Genomic DNA, 22,745 nt, shown 5'->3' with positions numbered 1-22,745 from the left:
ATCAGTGCTTATAAATCTATTTTCAATAAATAAGTAGTGGGACATGACAGAAGTCTGTTTATAGAAATAAAAATTGTCTATCTTCACCACAAGCCAAATTTTAAGATGATTTCATGTAATTCGCCCCAGAAAATCAAATGGTGGTCTTCGGTCTTAAAAATCAGACTTTCTGAGATAATGCATTCCAGAGATACTCTGGTTGGATACTTACATGCTGAGGCAAGATGGGAGGGAAATGTGAGGTTCTTTGATTTTTGTGATTAAAGCATCACTTCAATCACGTGTCAAGCTTGGCATGTTGAGAAAGATGCTGCGGGTCCAAATACAGTGCGTGTCGTGTCTGAGAAGATGTTTTATGACAGCAAGTGCAATGGAGAGTGTGTGAATAGTGGGTTCAGAAACAAAGTTGCAGTGAAGTGGTGAGACACAATTGTAGCATGTCCTACTGGAGAAACATCTCAAATGTATTAGATACTTACTTAACAGTTGATTGTCATGCATTCAGAACATGTATACTCACCAAAATCTTAAGGACCCTCACGTCCAGTTACACAGCCCTACTGGGAGTTATTTACAGTTGAAGAGTTTGTGCCGCAGAATAGGGCTGAATACCTTTGACCTTTATGTTATTTGTGACAACTGGAGTCCCAACTTGACAGAAATCTCCGTGGATATACGGTACAGCCACGCATTTCTCCCACCCTCTAGTGGAAGTTCAGGACACTGGAGGTACTCTTCTCTCACCTCCGACACTCAGATTTTTCTCTACTTGGCTTGGGTCTCTGGGATTTCTTCCAGACGGATACCAAGAGGAAGAAGCAGTCATTTGGTCTCTGATGAATGAAACAATGGTTGTGTTTTGCAACGTTTAAACAATATTATGCAATATTGTGCTCAGATATGTGTTCCTTTTCTTTTTTTTCATGTGAAATGGCAACACACTGTTCTTTGTTGTGATAATACATAAGGTAATTTCTTCAGAGATTTTTCTTGTTTTATCAGCAATTGGAGTTTTATGATGAAAGCATTCCTGTATTAGATGCTTTTAAACTGAAAAGAAAACACCTTTCATATTAGATTTCACAAAGCACTAATTTATTATCTGATCCTGCACCTAAAATAATGAAAAGTATCAAAAAACTTGAGAGTTAATAAATTTAATTAAATTTAAATAAAAAATAAAAAATAAATGTTTGCCAGATGCATCAATATTTCATTTCTAACTGTTATACTATCTATAAATGCATTAAATTCTTATTTATCAAAGTTACATTTGAAAGTTATATTGATACTTTTAATTGAAATTACACTGTGTATTTATCCCATCTTATTTTGTTTTTGAGTTTATTCTCCTATATTCTGTGTTTTAGCTCTTACAGCAGTGAAATTGGCACCAATAATACATGATCTGTGCCTGGTGAAATAGCTTGCAATTCCAGCTCTTCAAGACACTGAGACAGGAGAATTGTAAGTTTAATGTGTGCCAGGAACATGATGGGCAACTTAGTAAGTACATGAACAATGACAGAGATAAATTAATGAATAAATGTGTTTTAAGCTTTAGTTTCTATTTTTGAGTATGTACATATGTGAATGTTCCTTCAAGTGGCATGTATGTAGATTGGCATATATCTGTACCCCATGGAATGTGTTGAGCTGCCCAATATGGCTGCTAAGAACCAACCCCAAGCCATCTGTAAAAGTAGTAGGTGATCTTAATTGGTGGCATATCTTTGTAACCCCCTCAATAAATTTTCAAAAGGGTGTTTAATGTGTTTGTAATTATAGAATGCTTGCCTGTCCTGAGTGTAGTCTCCAGTACTTAACAATAAAATGTTAAATTCATGTATTAAATCTCTGATGTTCAAGTGATTTTTGAAAATGGTTATAACTGTACAAATGTTTAACAGAAATTTGGTATTTATTGAAAAAATTCTTCTACCTACATTGATATAAACAACTCTAATGGTTGCAGAAAATTGTGTGTGTGTGTGTGTGCATGTGTGTACATATGTATTTGTGGGTACATGTGTGTGTGGGTGTGCATATGAGCACACTTGTGTGTGCTTGTGTGCATGGACATTCGCGTGTGTGTATTTGAGTGTGTGTGTGCGTATGTGTGTGTGTGGTCATGAGTATGCATGGTGTGTGTGTGTGTGTGTGTATGTTATGTGTGTATGAGACAATTCTGAAATGAATTATCTCTGCATATCTGCATATCTATTCTTAGTTTCATTTGCATGTGACTAATTCCTACAATTGTCCTGGCTAAAGAAAAGAGAAATCCATTGAATTGTTTTTACCAACTATTTTCTGATTGTGTTTCTAGCTTCTCCAACAATCTATGACAGGATCCTTTCTCAGCCTCCCTCCCAAGGCTTGTGAACTTTTCACACTCTCCCATTTTTTTACTAGGGAGATTAAAAGACACAGCTCTTTCTTTGTTTCATTTTCATTTGAATGTGTTTTAGAGTTTTATAGTCTTAGTCACTTATTTTTTTCATGATGACTTCTTCCATTTGAGATACATTATTTTATATGTTGCATACAAGCTTAGTACTGTAAAGCTATTTCCTCCCAACTGAAATATTTCCTCCTAGAGTGAGATAGAAAATTCACTAAATTCAGGAAGTTGCCAGCAATCAAGAAGGGACTGCCCCAGAGTTTATAAAGTGATGTGTACTTGCTGAAAGGAGGAAATTTTGATGCAGTGACCTGAAGGTTAAGAGGGTGTTGCAGACACAGAACTTTCCTGAGTTTTCGCCCAACTTGTATGATCGTTTTAAGCTGTCCTTGAATTACCCATTCTCCACTCTTGTAAAAGACCCCAATAGTCCTTTTGGTTCATCCAGTTAGGCTTGAGTGGAAGAATTTCTTTGGTTTATACTTAGTGCACTATTTGTTGTAGGCAGAGATTTTTTTTTTACACATACCTAAGAAACAGTACACAGCAGTTAGATATTTATAGCAATATTTAGCTAGGGTGCCCCTAATAAAGTCCTAGGATTCTAGCTCATTCCATAGATTTCCCCAAACCCTATGCAGTTGACTCTCAATACCCTCTCCTTCAGTTGTCCCTGCACCTCTTCCTTCCTGTTCCTATTGCTACTCCTTCTCTATTCCATCCCCTCACTCCATCACTCTTGATGTCAGGTCTATTTCTCCTCTCCAGTGAGACTCAAGCATTTGGTTTTGGGCCTTCCTTGTTCTTTAGCTTCTTTGTGTCTGTGGTTTGTAGCATGGTAATCCTATAGCTTATGAGTTCTATCTACTTGTAAGTGAGTGTATATTTTGTTTGTCTTTCAGGGTCTGGGTTATCTCATTCTGCATGATCTTTTCGGTTTCTATTCATTTGACTGCAAATCTCACAATGTTTTTAATGGCTGAGGAATACTCCACTATATAAATATCACATTTTCTTTATCCATTCCTCACTTGAGGGAAATCTATATTCTTTCCAGTTTTGGATATTATGAATAAAGCTGCTATAAGCACAACTCATAAAATGTCCTTGTATGGGGTATGGGGTAGCTATTTTGGGGTATATATTCAAGAGTAGTACAGCTGGGTCTTGGGGTAGAACTATTTCCAATTTTCTGAGAAATTGCCAAATTGATTTCCAAAGTGTTTGTACAAGTTTGCAATACCACAGACAATGGAGGAGTCTTCTCCTTGTCCACATTCTTGTCAGAATGAGCTGTCACTTGAGTTTTTGATATTAGCCTTTCTGACAGGTGTAAGACAGAATCTCAGAATAGGTTTGATTTGCATTTCTGTGAAGACCAAGAATGTTGAGCATTTCTTTAAGTGCTTCTCCACCATTAAAGATCACTCTGTTTAAACCTGTGCCATATTTTAATTTGATTTGTTTATGTCTAGTTTCTTGAAATCTTTCTATATCTTGAATTGGGTTGGAATGTTCATGGGATTTTCAATGAGTCTGTAGAGTGCTTTTGAGGATTGACATTTTTCCTTGTTAATCCTACCAATCAGTGAGTATAGGTCATCTATCCATCTGCTGTTATATTTTAAAATTTCTTTCTTCAAAGATTTAAAGTTTTGTTATACAGTTGTTGCACTTGTTTGGTTAGAGTTGAGCAGAGATGACTTTTATTATTATTTGTGGCTATTGTGAAGGGTGTTATTTCCATAATTTCTTTCTCAGCCCATTTATCGTTTGTATGTAGGAGGGCTGCTGATTCTCATTCATTCTCTCTCTCTCTCTCTCTCTCTCTCTCTCTCTCTCTCTCTCTCTCTCTCTCTCTCTCTCTCTGTAAATTTTGCATCCAGCCACTTTCTTGAAGGTCTTTGGTGGAATTTTGGGGTACTGCTATATACTATCTTATCATCTGCAAATAGCAGTACTTTGACTCCTTCCTTTTCAATTTGTATCATCTTCTTTAGCTATCTTACTGCTCTAGCAAAAAAAAATTCAAATAGTATATTGAATAGATATGGATAGAGTGGACAACCTTGTCTAGTCCCTGATTTTGCTGGAATTACTTTAAGTTTCTTTTCATTTAATTTCATGGTGCATATTGGCTTGCTATAAATTGCCTTTCTTTTGTTTAGGTATGGGCCCTTGTATTCCTGATCTCTTCAAAACTTTATCATGAAATGTGTTGGATTTTGACAAAAGCATTTACAGAATTCAATGAGATAGATGATCATATGTTTTTTTCTTCCAGTTTATTTATATGGTGGATTGCATTGATGCCTTTTCATAGGTTAAACCATCCCTGCCTCTCTTTGATGAAGCCAACTTGATAGTGGTGGATGCCATTTTTGTTGTGTTCTTGGATTCAGATTGTAAGTATTTTATTGAACATTTTTACATCAATGTTCATAAGGGAGATTGGTCACAAATTGTCTTTCTTCTTTGAGTCTTTGTGTGGTTTACTTTTCAGGGTGATTGCAGGCTTGTAAAATGAATTTTGCAGTGATCATACAGTTTCTATTTTGTTGAAAATTTGACAAGTATTGGAAGAGGTTCTTTGAAGTTCTGATAGAATTCTTCACTAGAAAAACATTTTGCATTTGTTTATTTTTGATCTTTTGTGTCCAATTATTTATATCCTCTGTTGGGTATATGTAACTTGCTTGGGTTGGAGTTTTCTTTTTAGTATCGTCTATAGAATGAATTTGTAGATACATACGTTGTTTAAATTTGGCTTTATCATGAAATATTTTGTTTTTTTATCTATTGTGATTGAAATTTTTGCTGAGTATAATAATCTGGAATGACATCTGTGGTCTCTTAGGAACTTCAAGACATCTGATCAGGCCATTTTCATTTTAAAGTCACTGTAGAGGAGTCGAGTGTAATTCTAATACGTCTGTCTTTATATGTTACTTTACCTTTTTCTTTTGTGGCTTCTAATAATATTTCTTTGCTCTGTTCATTTGATGTTTTGATTATTTTGTGGCAGGAGGATTATCCTTTTTGATCCAATGTTTTTGGTGTTCTGTAAGCCTCTTTAACATTTGTAGGCATCTCTTTCTTTAAATTCGGGAGATTTTCTCTTATGATTTTGTTGAAATATTTTCTGGGCCTTGGAGGAAGAATCATCTCCTTCTTCTACTGGTATTACTCTTCGGTTTTGTCTTTCCACAGTATCCCAAATTTTCTGCATGTCAGAAACATTTTATATTTAACATTTTCTTTGACTGATATATCAGCTTCTGTGGTATCTTCTATGCCTGATATTCTCTCTTTCATCTCTTGTATTCTGATGGTGATGGTATTCTGTTGCTTCAGTAGTTTCTGTTTTCTTTCCTAGGTTTTCCAACTCCAGGATTCCCTCAGTCTGTATTGTTTTTATTGCTTTTATTTACATTTTCAGGTCTTGAACAGTTTTTATTTTCATTACCTTCACCCGTTTGATTATATTTTCCTGTATTTCTTTAAGGGATTTATTCATTTCCTCTTTAAAAGTCTTTATCATCTTCCTAAGATTGGATTTAAGAGTTTTTTTAAATATATTTTATCTGTACCAGGATATTCAGGGCTTGATATAGCTGGGTTCTAGTGGTGCCATATTTCCCTGGCTCTTGATTGTGTTCTGATGCTGACTTTTGCTCATCTGATTGTCCTTGATGCTGGTAGCCTGTAGTAATGGAGGCAGAATTGTGGGCCAGAATATAGGGTTCAGAATACAGGGTGTATTTCACTGCTTCTGAGTGTGATTTAAAGGGACCTGGTGGGTAAGGGATCTGGGAGAGGGTTCTACCTGGATGCCTCTGATGCTGGCAGTCTTCCAGGAATGGAGGCAGAGTATTGGGCTGGTGTATAGAGTGCAAGGAATAAGGAGCAGCTTACCACTGCTAGTTGTGTCACAGGGGGAACCAGCAGGTAGAAAATTTATGAAGGGTCTCACAAAGACATTCCTGTGGCCTAGCCAACACATTTTAAAACAGAAGAAGGAAAGACTTAATAATTGGGGGTCCATGACAATGAGAAAAAATGATTCAATTCTTCTTCACAGTCAAGAATTTCTTAGAGGTCAATGATTGGACATACATCCGTGTATGGAAGATTCCAGGATTATTTGTTGATCAAGCCAATAAAACCTCATTCACAATAGGTTTCTGAGTCCTCAAATATTCTAGTGACTTCTTTTGCGGATGGAAAGGTGTTCCAGGAGTGACTTAAATCCCTGAAGGTGCTCTTATTGGGGATAGCCTTTCTGCCCACAGAGCAAGTATCTCCCAAGCAAAAGGAGCCCATTATTTCTAGGAAAAAACCAGGTAATTAATACCATTTCCTCCACTGATTCAACAAGAGCTTTCTTCATTTCACAGTCTACCTATTATAAGTTCAATAACAGAAGTTTTTTTTTTAACTGTACAACTTTTCTATATGGGAACTCACTACTTAGATGAGACTGGACATGAATTTCTGTAAATTGGCTTGTTTCAGCTTCCTGAAAGATGGTGTTACAGTCATGTATCACCATACCCAGCTCGTTATAATATAGTTTCTTTCTATGATACAAATGCTTTGCAACTCTTTAAATGTACCCATCTTTCTACAGTGTACAATAAATACATCTAGACATTAAAATTATTGGTAGACTATCATTAATCACCAAAGTATACTTTAGTTAATTAGTTTGAAATCCAATTAAATAATCCTAGTATCATTCCACATTCATCCAGAATAATTTCCTTTTATACCAGTGTTAGCTAGGATCAAATCATATATCCGCATAGCCTTGAATTACAGTAGGGCAAAGAAATGTCAGAGGGAAAATTCAGCGCTGCTGCTGTTAGAGAGATACAGCCCTTTACATCCCCTCCTTCTAAGAATCCATTTAAAAGGGAGAAGAGCACAGCTCCAATGCTTTAGAGTTTCAGATGATTTTTTTCCAGCCTTTTGTTGATGATTTTGAGGGCCTATTTCTTAGTTATTGTGTTTCTGAAAGACAGGCTCTAATACTCTTTAGATGTGTTATCAAGGAACTGAAGAAGCGAAACAAAACAACAACAAAACAGATGAGAATAGCTAATAGACTGCAAAGGTTGTGCAATTGTGTGTTGTTGGATTGCACAGTAAGTGCCTCTTTGCTTGTCTATGCTAGAAGTGCAATAGAAAACGCATGCAGATGCTCGTGTTTCTACAGTGCCAGCTTTATTAATGCTAACAAAGTCCATGAAATCCACTCCAGGATTATCTGAAATACAACACTGTTGCCTGGGAAATTTGTCCACCATGTTATTTCAAATCTTCTTATCATACGGGGAAGTCTAAAACAAAGTGAGTAATGCTTTTTTTTTCTTTTAAGTTCAGAGAATAGCAGACTTGTTTTTCTTTTTCAAAGTAGGATATGATGGAACAAGTTAAATAAACACGGCTTTGTATTTGTAGGTAGACATTACTTAGCTCTTCTCAGCGCAATTATGCTCAAGAGCTTGGTAAAAATATTTTGTCTTTGCTCTCACTTATTTTTGTTATGTTATCACTATTTTTACATTTTTCCTTGTTCTGACAAATGGAGAAACTTCTGTGTTCTCATGGATTTCTGTTGTTTTTATGATATTGTCTTGAATGTCATGTGTATTGCATTGCAACTGTAAGTTTAGTCATTAACTGCAAAGCAGAGATACTCTAAATGACAGACAGTCAAAAAATGAAATATAGACATCTTCTTATTTATCCAAAATTGATTACAAATTCTTTGGGCATATTTCAAACCTATTTTTATACTCTTGGCAATTATGTCATATTAATGTTTAAGAACTTGGTATGGTTTGTGTTGTGAGGGGTAGAGATCCAATATCACAGAACTCTGGCTTTTCTAGAACTGGGAAGTTATCACTTTTGATACTATATCTGTAGATGTTCTTTTAGCAAAATCATGTTTTGTTTTGCCCGTCTCATAGGTTTTGTGTCCATCTGCTTCTATTCACAGTAGATGGGTTTTGGTGGGTTTATTTATGACACAGCTATTTTTAAAAAATATCATAGGCAATTTCTAACCTATTTTAATTCTATGTGCTTGTTAAAATATCTTGGAAATTATTGGGACACATAGTTAATTGTGGCTATCCAAAAGTAACAAAACAAAAGAGCAAATTAGGTAACTGTTCGGTTACTGATAAGTGTATCAGTATTTAGCCACAATGATCAATGCAAACAGCCAAATTGATCTGAAATGGCAAATGTCTCAGGACCTAAAGCTATCAGTTTTCTGTGCATGTTGCAGGGATAGACAATGCTAGTGCCATGTGGGTTAAAATACATTAATTCCACAAAAGGAAAGGATATTTGATTTGTATGGCTTTAAAGTTTTAACAGATGAGTCTCTCCCTGTGAGACTACAGACCATTTGCCATCACTAGATTGATTTCTTTCAGTGCTGAAGGCTTGAGGGTACATTTCAGCACAGTTCATTGTGAGTAGGCTGGTACTTCAAATACACATTAACTAAAGAGTCTTCAGAGGCCACGTTAAAGAGATGAAACCCAGAGTGCTGGGAGGACAGGAACATTTCATAAGAAGCAAAATTCTTAATGAACTTTATAAATAAAATTTATTATTTTTATTATTTTAGAACGAATTCTAACAGTCAATTTTTATTAGCATTAACATACTAAAATAGCCTTGGTTATTGTATTGCATATTACTATGTGATGCCCTTTACTGTACTTCTAAAGGTTTTGTTTTGTAGAATGGATGCGTTTGCAAGATAGAAACCCTGTGTAAAACCTCAGATCAATTAAAGGCAGCGTTCCTTGAAAGACTTGAAATCTAATTTGTATTGATTCTTTAAAATTTTGTCTTCAGTTAAGTTTTAAATGACAAGGGAAAATCAAAAGTAAAGGCAGTGTGAATAATGATTAGGAAAGTAATACACAGAAGTTAACTTTGATGAGGTAATATAGAACCATGTTCATGCCTGCTTCCCATGTTCATATGTGTGACCATATAAAATGTGCCCATTTAAATGAGGCACATCAGTTAGAATAGTCTGACTAAAGTTCTGTCCACCTTACATTTTGATGTCGAAGGACAAAGGTTGAAAGCTGTGAAATTTCTTTGGAACAAGAGCAAGCCTGGTAAATGAATGTGGGAATTCAGTTTTCACAATAGCCAGTTTCAAATTTGTTCATATCAACCAAGTTATTTATGTCAAAACATAAAAAAATGTAATTTAAGCTTTGTTATATCCTTTCTAATTTATTATTAAAATTATGTAAGTTTTCATAACACTATATCGTTTTGGGTAGTATATACATGGAGTGTACCTGTGTGTGAGTGTGTGAGTGAGTGTGTGTGTGTGTGTGTGTGTGTGTGTGTGTGTGTGTGTTTGTATGTGAAACAGAGAGATAGACCGGGACAGGAATGAGCTAACCTCCTCACCTTTGAGTTTGTTTTTAATTTCCTCTCTACCTGTTCATTAAAAGTTCCTGATATTGACTTTGCTCTCTCTGAATGTTTTTAGTGGTGCCGTCTCCCAAGAGAACTGCTTCTTTGTAGGGTTCATGTTCCAGAATTCTAGACTCTCTTCATGAAGACAAATTCCTTAAGCTTCTGGATAAAAACATTGTTTTTTCTTGTCGCCAGAGTAGTACACACTGGAAACACATGTATGCATTTCATTAAAGGAATACTTCTTTTTGATTTATTTGGCACTGAGAATCATTGTCTTCTCTCCCATGCAAAGATGAAAAATATCCGATTCTTTATAAGCAATCTCTCTTCTCTGTGGATCCCATTAATATCTGCAGACTTCCTGAATCAGAAAATCTGTTTAACTCCGGACTAAAATTAATCCTGAATAGCAATTTTACATTCTTTTAACGTTATTGAAATCCACACACTATAGAAAGAAGTGAAAGCAATCAATTTGAACATACATTAAGCTACATCGAATTATTGGAATTGTTAGCCTTACTTTGAAATAAAGGTAATACTATATAACAATCAACAAAGCAGAAATAAATGACAACAACAATAAACAATGACAATAACAATAACAATAAACAATAAACAATTTTCCCAAGAAAATTCAAGGAATCTAGATTATATCTTTTCTTTCTTGGGCCATAAAGGTACAGACATTTTAGCAACACCTGTGTCCTGCAGAATTTGTTTAATGGTATTTTGTATTGGTCAGAGCATGAAAATAATGGAGGAAAAGAAATTAATTTCTTATTGCTTAGCTTTCATACTAATGGAAAGTACTATATATATCTACATAAGATCTTTATCCTAATAAGATGACTGTAATTTGTTCGTGTGTGTGTGTGTGTGTGTGTGTGTGTGTGTGTGTGTGTGAATTGCTCTAACTTAAGGTTTTCTCACTATGTCATTATGTGTTACCTCTCTCCCTATAGCTCCTGATTTAAATCGTTCTGGGTCAGTAATTTCTTTGATGGGCATTTCTCACTGTGTCATTTTTAAATGTCTTATTCATCATCTAGATGAGAGTTTTTCTGTATTCCGTAGCTAACAATTTATTTCAGACATTAACCATCTTGCATTTTCTTATGATTGGAAGTAGAAAATCTCTCTAAGCCAGAAAAGCTAATCGTATTGCTGTGCTTTGAGAGCATGATTAGCTGAAAAAGCTAAGTGCACAAGATTTACTGACTTAACTTCTAGGCCTCCCATGAGTCAATAATTACTTATTTAGAATCAATTACAATAAACAATAAGGTAATACAACCTATGAGTATTAAATTACTAGATTTTTATACCTTTTTGTTTAGTTAGTATAGTTTTTAAGAAAATAATTTATATGGTTCTGATTAATATGTTGTCAATTATTTTATAATATTCTTCAAAATAGTAATTTAAATATGTCTTCTTAGAGTTTATTTTAAGGTGAATAGTTATTTTCATGTCAACTATAGAAAAGCCTTGCAGTATTATAGCTGAAAAATTGAAATGTACAAATTGGGCAGTCTTGATTTTTGTATATCATCATATAACCAAATACTTTAAAGTTTGAAATTAAATTTAGAAAACTATGTATGATAAATGAAACTTACTTAAAAATGACAAATAATGTCTTTGCTGAGAATTTATGTAAGTTTAATGAAATATTTAATGTATAATGTGATTATTATCTAGATATTTATATATATAGTTCCCTTAATTTAATCATTTCTAATGAACCAAACAATTAATACTTGTGTACCATTTCCAGGAATATTTTAAATCGTGCAAGATCTTAAAAACCTAATAACTATCCAAAAAGGAAATTGAAAGGAAGAGTCTGGGGCTTAATTTCTAGAAATTCTTACTAAAAAATCTGGAGTAGATTAGAGATTTTTATTTTCTAAAACGCATAGTCTGGCTACAGAGCTTCTCTGGAATTTTGAGAGATACCGAGCAGAAATGGACAGAGTTCTTTCATCTTTCCATCCAAACCTTTGAACAGAATGTCCCACTCTCAGATAATTTCTTTAAGAGTTATATACATACAATCTTATTGATGAAAGAGCTACAGGACTAAAAAAGATGTGAGAATACTAATGCATTATTTTTTTATTATAGCACCAAAGAAATAGAGAAGATTATTCATCTACTGACAGCTCTGAGATATAGCCGTAGTTATTGGGCCCTAGTAGAATAATACAAATTTTAACTTTGGCTCAAGTAAACTAGTGTTTACCCAAGTAAATATATATATATATATATATATATATATATATATATATATACATATATATATTTAATTATATATGTTATTGATATGAAATTTTGACGAATTTCTGAATAAGCTCAGAAAATTGAGAAGTCACTGGTCAAATCTTTTATCTTAAAGACTTTTAAAAATTACTTTTATTTTTTTTTACACTCCAGTTTAGTTCCTCATCCTATTCCTCTTCCACCTGTCTCCAAGAGGATTCGTCTACCTTCCCTGCCCCTGCTGCCAGGCCTCCCCACTCCCAGGGGTCTCGAGTCTCTCCAGAGTTATGTGCCCCTTCTCGCTGAAACCGACCAGGCAGCCCTCGGCTGTATATGCGTCAGGGACCTCAGGCCAGCTTGAGTATGCTACTTGGTTGATGGCTGAGGAAATCATCTCAGGCTCCTGGTTACTTGAGACTCCTAGTCTTCCTGTAAGGTTGCCCTCCTCCTCAGTTTCTCTCAGTCTTTCCATAATTAAACCAGAGGGGTCCCTGACTTCAGTCCAATGGTTAAAAGTATCTATGTCTGTCTCAGTCTGCTGCTTATTGGGTGTCTCAGAGAACATTCAACCAAAAGTTGTTAAGCAAGATGGGGAAGGACACTTCCTATTTATCAAAGGAAAAGTCCACCAAGGCAAAAATCTCAATTCTGAACCTCTATGTCCCACATGCAAGGGCACTCACATTCATAAAAGAAACTTTACTAAAGCTCAAAACACATACTGAACTACACACAATAATAGTGGGAGACTTCAACACCCCACTCAAACCAATAGACAGGTCATTGATAGAGAAACTTAATAGATACACAGTGAAACTAATAAAGGTTATGAACCAATTGGTTTTAACCTAATGATACCTTCTCCAAAATTGACCATATAATCAGTTGCAAAACAGGCCTCAACAGATACAAGAAGATTGAAATAATCCCATGCATCTTATCTGATGACCAACGGCTAAGGCTAGACTTCAATAACAACCAAAGCAGCAGAAAACCCACAAACCCATGGAAACTGAACAACAGTCTACTCAATGATAATTTGGTCAGGGAAGAAATAAAGAAGAAAATTAAAGACTTCCTAGAATTCATAAAATGATGACACAGCATACCCAAACTTATGTGACACAATGAAGGCAGTGCTAAGTACCCTCATAAAAAATTGGAGAGATCCTACAATAGCAACTTAACAGCACACTTGAAAGCCCTAGAACAAAGAGAAGCAAACATACCCAAGAGGAATAGACAGCAGGAAATAAAACTCAGTGCTGAAATCAACCAATTAGAAACAAAGAGAGAGCAACACAAAGAATCAACAAAACTAAGAGCTGGTTCTTCCAGAAAATAATATGATAGATAAACCCCTAGTCAAACTAACTAAAGGGCACAAAGACAATATCCAAATTAACAAAATCAGAAATGAAAAGGAAGACATAACAGAAAGTAAGTAGGAAATTCAAAAATAATCATCAGATCTTACTACAAAAGCCTATATTGAACAAAACTGGAAAATCTGGATAAAATGGGTGATTGTTTAGACAGATACTATGTACCAGTTAAATCAAAACCAGGTAGACTATCTAAACAGGCCCATATCCTTTAAGGAATAGAAGAAATAATTAAAAACCTCTCAACCAAAAACCAAAAAACAAATAAAACAAAACCCAAAAAAACCCCACAGCCTGATGACTTTAGTGTAGAATTCTGCTAGACCTTCAAAGAAGAGCTAATACCAATGCTTCTCAAACCATTCCATAAAATACAAACAGAAGAGCCACTATTTAATTTATTCTATGAAGCCACAATTACTCTGAAACCTAAACCACAGAAAGACCCAACAGAGAGACCTTCAGACTAATTTTGCTTATGAATATCTATGCCATATGATTCAAAAAAATTCTAGCAAACCGAATTCAAGAACCTGTCAAAACCATCATTTACCACGGTCACGTAGGCTTTATTCCAGTGATACGAAGTGGGTTCACTATATGAAAATGCATAAATGTAATCCAGTAAATAAACAAACTCAAAGAAAAAAATCACATGATCATCTTAGATGCTGAAAACCCTTTGGGAAAAACATACAATAGCTCTTTCGTGTTGAAAGTATTAGAGAGATCATGAATTCAAGGCCCATACCTAAAAATAATAAATGCAATATACAGCAAACCCACAGCTAGTATAAAATTAAGTGGAGAGAAGCTTGAAACAATCCCAGTAAAATCCGGGACAAGACAAGGATACCCACTCTCCCCGTTTCTATTCAATATGGTACTCAAAGTTCTAGCTAGAGCAATAAGACAACAAAAGGAGATCAAGATGATACAAATTGGCCAAAAATAAGTTAAGGTATCACTATTTGCAGATGACATGATAGTTTACATGAGACCTACAAAATTCTACCAGAGAAACTCTACAACTGATAAACAACTTCAGCAATGTTGTTGGATATAAAAGTAACTCAAATCAGTGTCTTCCTTTAGACAAATGGTAATCAGGCCGAGAAAGAAAATAGGGAAACAACACCAATTATAAAGTGAAACAAATAATATAAAATATCTTGGTGTAACTCTAATCAAACAAGTGAAAGATCTATGTGATAAGAACTTGAATTCTCTCAAGAATGAACTTGAACACCTCAGAATATGGTGAGATCGCCCATTCTCATGGATTGGTCGGATTAACATACTAAAAATGGCCATCCTACCAAAAGCAATCTATAGATTCGACTCAATTCCCATCAAAGTTTCAACACAATTCTTCACAGGCATGGAAAAAGGCAATTCTCAAATTTCATGAGGAAAACAAAAACCCAGGATAGCAAAAATTCTTCTTAACAATAGAAGAATTTCTAGGAATCACCATCCCTGACCGCAACCTGCACTATACAGCAATGGTGATAAAAACTGCATGATGTTGGTACAGGGACAGACAGGTCAACGCACGGAATTTTAGTAAGAGTTTAACATGACCACTTAAATTATTTTTTCTGGTTAAGATACACAAAACAGGCGAATGTCTCTCACTAACTTACAAGGGACAGGTAATCCAAGAAACACATTCCTTTGAGAGCATCTAATAGCTACAGGTAACAGAGCAAACTCAATCAGAGGGTGCAGCTAACAGCCGGGAGGATGGAGCTTCCCTCTGCTTTACCTTGACAGATTATTGATCAATAAAATCGTTACCATACAGGCAGATCACCAATTGTTCTGGTTAGGCTAATATGTTTGTTTTGAAGCTGGGAATTCATAACGCCGGGCTGTGTGCACTTGCTCTCACTTGCAGAAGGCTGTGTCCTGCACTTTGTAGTTGTAAGAAAGATTTGGGGCAGGGACAGAGCTGGAGGATGGGCCCAACTGAGGGCTCATAGGATGAACGTCGCTAGTCACCTTTTACTGTTCTTTTATTTTTTTTAAATTTTCTTTTATTGGATATTTTATTTCCATTTCAAATGTTACGCCCTTTCCCTGTGTCCCTTCCAGAAACCACCCCATCCCCCCACCCCCTGCTTCTATGATGGTACTCTCCACCCAACCATCCATTCCCTCCTTCCTCCCCGCCCTGACTTTCCCTACCCTGGAGCATGGAGCCTTGGCAGGACAGCTTCTCCTCCCATTAATGCCCAACAAGGCCATCCTCTACTACATATGCGGCTGGAGCAATGGGTCCCTCCACATGTACTCTTTGGATGGTGGTTTAGTCCCTGGGAGCTCTGGAGGGTCTGGTTGGTTGGTATTGTTGTTCTTCCTATGGGGGTCCAAACCCCTTCAGCTCCTTCAGTCCTTTCTCTAACTCTTACTGCTCTATTGCATGATGACAACCGAGAGATACTCGCTGGTATTTCGTTGGGGCCTCTGGTATACCTCTGATCAATAACTCAAGGGAGAGTAACCCACACCATGTAGGGTAACTATTCTCAATAATGATAAAATAATTTAATTATTCCCTCTCATATTAATAATACACATGAAGTTTGTAAAATAGCAGGTTTCCATGATGTCTTACTCACATATCTCTATAGTTGCTTATCTCTTTCACATCCACTCTCTACCCTATTTTCTCTTCTTTCTTCAGTGTTAAACTTTTTGCTTTGCTCTTTTATATCATCTATATTCTACTATTGCCCCTCCCTTAAGACCTTTCTTCCGCTTCTAGCTTCTTGGAGGTACACTAAGTAAAACACACACAAACACACACACACACACACACACACACACACACACACACACACACAAACACACACATCTCGGAGGTACACCAAGTTAAACACACACATCTAAAGGTGAGATTTTTGGATTCACATGAATGAGGACCACATGTGATGTTGTTTTCCTTCTTTGGGTTCAGCTCACTTGTTTTATTATTTTTTTCATTTCCATGGGTTTAACCTGTAAATTTATTTTTCTTTCTAGCTGAAGAAGACTTCATGAGGCATAGACAGCATCATCTCATTCTCATTGGCCTCTTACCAGTTTATGTATTTAGGCTGCTTTCACATATTTTAATAGCATATTCTTTTAAATACATTGGGTTATTAAAAATGAATGTGTATGTACATGTGTTTCTATGAGTATACTAATGTCCTATGAATGCAGCTGCCTGTGAGGGCTAGAAGAGGGAGTTAGATCATGAAGAAAGATGGTGATAAGTTTTTGTGAGCCTTTGAGTACTGGGAATTGAACCTGGGTCTACTACAAAGGCAATGAGTTAGTTCTAAGTGCTAGGCCATCTCTCTAGCCACTTGTAGCAGACATTTTGCCATCGCTGTTATTTTTCTGTTTGATGATATCTTATACTTTGTCCACATTATGCATTTTCCTCTACACGATTCCTCAGGAAACAGTGGATATGCCACAGTCTTTCATTTAATTATGCATTCTGGTAACTAAATATTAGTATTCCTCTCCCCATTTCTGTCTAGGTTTGCACGAAGGATCTTAAGGATATAGGAAACACGATTCTCTTAATTAGAAAGAGCTTTTCAAAAAGACATTTAATTCAAAGCAGAATTAACCCCACCACCCCATCATTGCACACCCAAGGCTCTGTAGCCTTCATTTGATCAGTTGGTTGTCTCTCTCTGAAAGACAATATTTTGAGACATGAAACACATTACATCTGTTTTACATCTGTGATATCTTCAACAATGTGTAGCCCATCCTAGGGGCATCATACTTTTCTGCTGAATGGGTGCTCGGATGAACAGGTAGATAAAGACTTCACCTATAGTCCAGGATTAGATTTTAGAATTTGTCATTTAGTGCTGTTGTTTTGTTTGTGGATGACCCGAGACTATATTACTGTACTGGAAAAGATAGCTAAATCCTCACTTCTTCAAATATTCTAGAAGCACCAGTTTAATTAGAATGGCAAAGAATCAGTCTTGGTTTTGCCTCTGCATGCACAGAGTGGTGAAGGTATCCTTGTGGTAGTACTGTTCTTTACTTCCGCCAATACAGTACTGAGATTAACTCCACTCAGATGCAGTCTGCTCTAATGCTGATGAAGATGTCTCCCAATGAGCACTCCTTTTTATTACCCTTTTTATGTTTATGTAGGATCACGGGCATACTTTATTATTGGATGGTAAAAAAAAATACAGGGCTATCTTTTCTATATCTCATGCATATTTTACCTTATTGATCCAAGACTTTTATTCTTGGCCATACACTTCCTCCTACTCTTCTCGTAAAGGGAAGCACTGTTATGAAGCTTGCACTCAGAATGATGATGGTTTAATGAAAATGTAGAGTACTGACTTTAATGAAACTGAATGAACTTAATGAAACTCAGTTTAGAGACTTGTCTAGATGAATTATGCAGAAGTTTCCATTGGGGTGCTAGATCCATGAGTGCATTTTATCTGTGTTAAACCTTGCTGACAAGCTAAGCTTTTGATCTTTGTTTTGTGCACTATATAGAGAAATTTGACATTGGTCAACTTATTTGTTTTTCTGAAACAATTTTCTGCAAGATATACTTCTCTACTTCTCAGAGATATTTATATTTTGCAAAGAAGAGTTATGTTAAGTTTACCTACCTTTATGTGTCTGCGTACCTACTTTATGTCTTTTGAGGAAGGGTATCATGCACTCCAGGATGACCTTGGATTCACTATGTAGTTGAAGATGATCTTGAATTCTTGATTCTCTTACTTTTATCTCCAAGAATCTGGAGTAGTCTGCTAGGAAACCAGAGTTAAATATCAGAAACAAACAAACAAACAAAAGAACAAAAAACCTGTAAGGTAACATTTTCCTTTTGTTCTGGTATTTTTCAATTTAGTTCTGTGATAAGTTCATACTTACATGTAATTTTTTTCTTTTTTCTCAGTCCCTTCACCCTCATTATCTTCCTCTCACATTTATTAATTCTTTCTCTTCCCTACTAGGTTCATTCCTAGACTTATGACTTTTGACGTGGTTGTGTGATTCATTTAAAGGGCTGTCTTTGAGAGCATTGGAAGGGACTATGACTTGTGCCTGGTGGGGTTACAAATGACTACATAATTTTAGGCAATGACTTTCCTTACCCACTTGTTCCAGAATCTACACATGGAGGTCATTCAGCATTGAAGGCTGGAGACCTCCTGAGTGCCTACTTACTCTTTGTCTAGCTGTGGATGGGCCCTTTCTTGTACAGAGTCATTGTAGTCATGCAGAGTTGTCAAGAGTTCTGAAAGCCTTGACTGTATAAACAGAAGATGACATTTCATAGCCTTTCGCACTGTCTTCTCCCTCTCATATTTTTTTCTTCCCCTTCTTCCTGGAGCAATGCTCCCTGAGGCTTGAAGAAGAAAATATATTAAGTTTTCTTTAGAGCTCCCTACTCAAGCTCTATACCTAATGATTTCTAAGTGAGATTGCATAGTCATAGGTTAACTGAGTCTGAATAATATAACAGAATACATTTTAACATTTCACAAATATCTGTTGAATTCTTAAAGTTTTCATTAGACATAGCTATATAAAATTTAAAATGGAATGTTTCCCTAAATTTTATTTTCTGAACCTTGTTTTAAAATACTAACAATCATTTTTAAGCTAATATTTTATACCTACAGGAAGACTTTGAGGATTATTTACCATCTGTAGGCCTAGATGGGGCAGGTTCCACGCTCTTCCCAGCTCTATCCATACCATATGCTGTTTGTAACTCGCCATTTGAGTATTGCTTTTATTCATTGGCCTGTTCTCAGGGTTCACTTCTCCTGGCTATGTGCTGAAAAGTCATCCAGTCTCATGTTTCCTCCTCCTCTCTTCATCTTCTCTCCCCTTCTCCTCCGGTGGTTTCTCTTGAGACCCCTCGCTGAATTCTCAAGTACCACCTTCTTCTTTCTACTGCCCAATCACAGGCTTTCGCCTTTTATTAACCAATAGCTTTAAACTGAGGTGCAAAGTTTACAGAACAAAGGACAGTGTATATGAGAATGCACTCTTCTGGAAGGCCACCAGATCTTGGGGTTAGAATTTAGCATTTGTATATAGAGCAACAGAACACTCCCCACAACAGAGGTCAGGAACGTACTTCAATAAATTAAAAAAAAATCCTTAAAAATACTTATGCTAGGATATGTAAAGACAAAGCTTATCTTGTAAAGTTGATGCCTTGGACACTGCGTAAAGGGTCATACTGTTAATTATTATGTCTCTTCTCAAGTAGGCTTAAAACCCTGCATGTCTTCAATCAATTATACCCCATTCTATAACTGTATTATTCTAGGATGTTTTCATCTTATTTTTATATGAGTATACTGTATTTAAGTCATTTTTCTACCCTCCTCTCATCTTTTCCCATGTCCCTACCAGAGCCCTTCTCAAGTTTATAACCACCTTTTCTTTAATTATTATTGTTATAAACACAGACACAGAACAGACAGACAGATAGACAGACAGACAGACACACACACACACACACACACACACACACACACACACACGAATGAACATATAAAATAGCTTGCTGAGTCTGTTTAGTGCTATTGGATTTCCAACTAGAGAGATCATCCCTGGGGGAGGCAGATTTTCCCTCTCAGCAGTCATTGCCTTTAGCCCTTCATCAGTGGATGGGGCCTCAGGAGATTTCTTCCAGTCATGTCAGCAACTCAGCTGGTATTACCACTGCTCTGGGCTTGTTTGGACAGCCATAGTTTTGAGAGTTCCTGGGTAAACCTTCCCTGTCATAAATAGGATAAAAAAAACTTTCAGTAAGCACTCTGGCCTTACAATATTTTCCCCTTCTTTGCCTTGATGTTCCCTAAGTGTTATTAGTTGTGTTATAAATGTATCAACAGGGGCTTGGTAACCTATGTCTCTTGCTTTCTGCATTTGGCTCTTTGCTGTTTTTATGACGTGTGTGCTATATTTGAATACGTCTGTTTTCTCTCAGTTTTTGAAGGGAGGAAAAGGAAGGGAGGTATTATGTAATCATTTTATAATCTCAAAACTTTAAACAATGTAATTTCAAAACAACAAAAAATACAATTAGCAGATAAATACTAGAAAGTACTTGTCTTGCTCCGAATTATGTAAATATATTATAATTGATTTCCTGCAATATTTTTGCTCAGATAATATTTTCCTTTTATCAAATAAACATTCCTATCTATGTAGACATTTCTCTCTCTACTGCTGTTTATTTCATATTTAAACATCTGAAATCACATTATATATTCAGAATCTTTACTCACAAACATGGTCTAGATATTTCTTGTCAATTTATAGATGAAATTTATGGTCTAGGTAAAAATATTACATACCATAATTTATTATTACATAGGAGCCTTTTACAGTTTTATTTTCTTTGATTGATGTGTCAATATTTTCTAAGGTGTCTTCCAAGCCTGAGATCTTCTCTTCTATCTCTTGTATTCTGTTGGTGATGCTTGCATCTGTAGCTCCTGGTTTCTTTCCTAAGTTGTCCATCTCCAGGATTGCCTCCTTTTGTGATATCATTATTGTTTCTATTTCCACTTTTAGTTCTTGTACTGCTTTGTTCAAGTCCTTCAGCTGCTTGATTGCATTTTCCTCTTTTTCTTTAAGGGATCTGTTTCCTCTTTAAGGGATTCTGCTGTTTTACCTGTGTTTTCCTATATTTATTTAAGGGAGTTCTTTATAGTCTCCTCAAAGGCCTCTATTATCATCATGATGGGATTTTAAGTCATTATTGTGCTTTTCAGGCCTGTTGGGGTATCCAGGGCTTGCTGTGGTGAGAGACCTAGGTTCCTCCTGGGGCTGGACTGCATTGGGGTCTGTCACTTATGATCCTGTGCTTGCCTCTGGTCATCTGGTTATCTCTGGTGTTAACTAACCTGGGTGTCTCTGACTAGAGCCAGTCTCCTTGGAGGCAGACAGTGCTGTCTCTGATTAGGGTCAGCCTCTGTGTCTGCGGTAAGAGCAGGCTTCTGGTGTCTGTGGTTACTGCTGACCTTCTGGGAGGCAGACAGGCAGACAGGCTGTGGGTTGTGGGAGGTTTTTGACCTGCTGATACGGCCTGGGTGAAGAAGCTGACCAGTAAGAATGTGGAAAAAGCTTTGGGATGGGGGTGAGGATGGGGGAGGTGTGTCCCCTGTCAGCCTGTTCTCATTATTGTTTCTTGGGATGGGATTTGGACCCTAAGATTTCACCTCACACCAATCAAAATCAGAATCAGAATGGCTAAGATCAAAAAACTCAAGTGACAACACATGGTGGTGAGGATGTGGAGAAAGAGGAGCTCTTCTCCACTACTGGTGGGATTGCAACGTAGTACATCCACTCTCGAAATCAGTCTGGAGGTTCCTCGGAAAATGGGAAATAGTTCTATGTGAAAACTCAGTTGTACCACTCTTGGGCATATACCCAAAAGATGCCCCACCATATCACAAAAACACATGTACCACCATGTTCACAACAGTCTTTTTTGTAATAGCCAGAAGCTGGAAACAACATAGATTTTCCTCAACCAAAAAATGGATACAGAAAAGGCCGTGTATTTACACAATGAAACAGTATTCATCTATTAAAAATGAGAACATCATGAATTTTGCAGACAAATAGATGGAACTAGAAAACATCCTGAATGAAGTAATTCAGACCCAAAAGGACATGCATGGTATGTACTCACTGATCAGTGGATATTATCCAAAAAGTACAGAATACCTAGGACACAACCATAAGAAATATAGCAAGTAGAAAGGCCCAAGTGAGGATGTTTCAATTCCACTGAGAAGGGAAATAAAATATTCACAGAAGACAGAGGAGGAACCTGGGTGGGAGTGAGAAGGGGCACAGGAAAGGGAAACAGGATCAGGTATGGGGGAGACAGGGGAGAAGCACAGAAGCCAAGAAACTGAGAGAAGCAGCACCAGGGGCCTGGAGGTGGAGGAAGCTCTAGAAATCCCAGAAACTAGAGAGGTGAGAGACTCTAAGGACTCAATGGGGATGCCCTTAGCCAAAATACCCAACATCCAAGAAAGTGAACTCAAAGAGCCCACCTCTTATTGATGCTATGATATGCTGATAGATATGGCATGGCATGGCATGGGAGCCCTGAAAGGCTCTACCAGCAGCTGACTGCGACAGATGCACACACTTACACCCAACTATTTAACTGAAGTCAGGGAACC

The sequence above is a fragment of the Rattus norvegicus genome, chromosome 9 (assembly GCF_021556685.1).
Source record: "Rattus norvegicus strain SHRSP/BbbUtx chromosome 9, alternate assembly SHRSP_T2T, whole genome shotgun sequence".
NCBI classification, from domain to species: Eukaryota; Metazoa; Chordata; class Mammalia; order Rodentia; family Muridae; genus Rattus; species Rattus norvegicus.
This window is presented reverse-complemented; position numbering follows the sequence as displayed.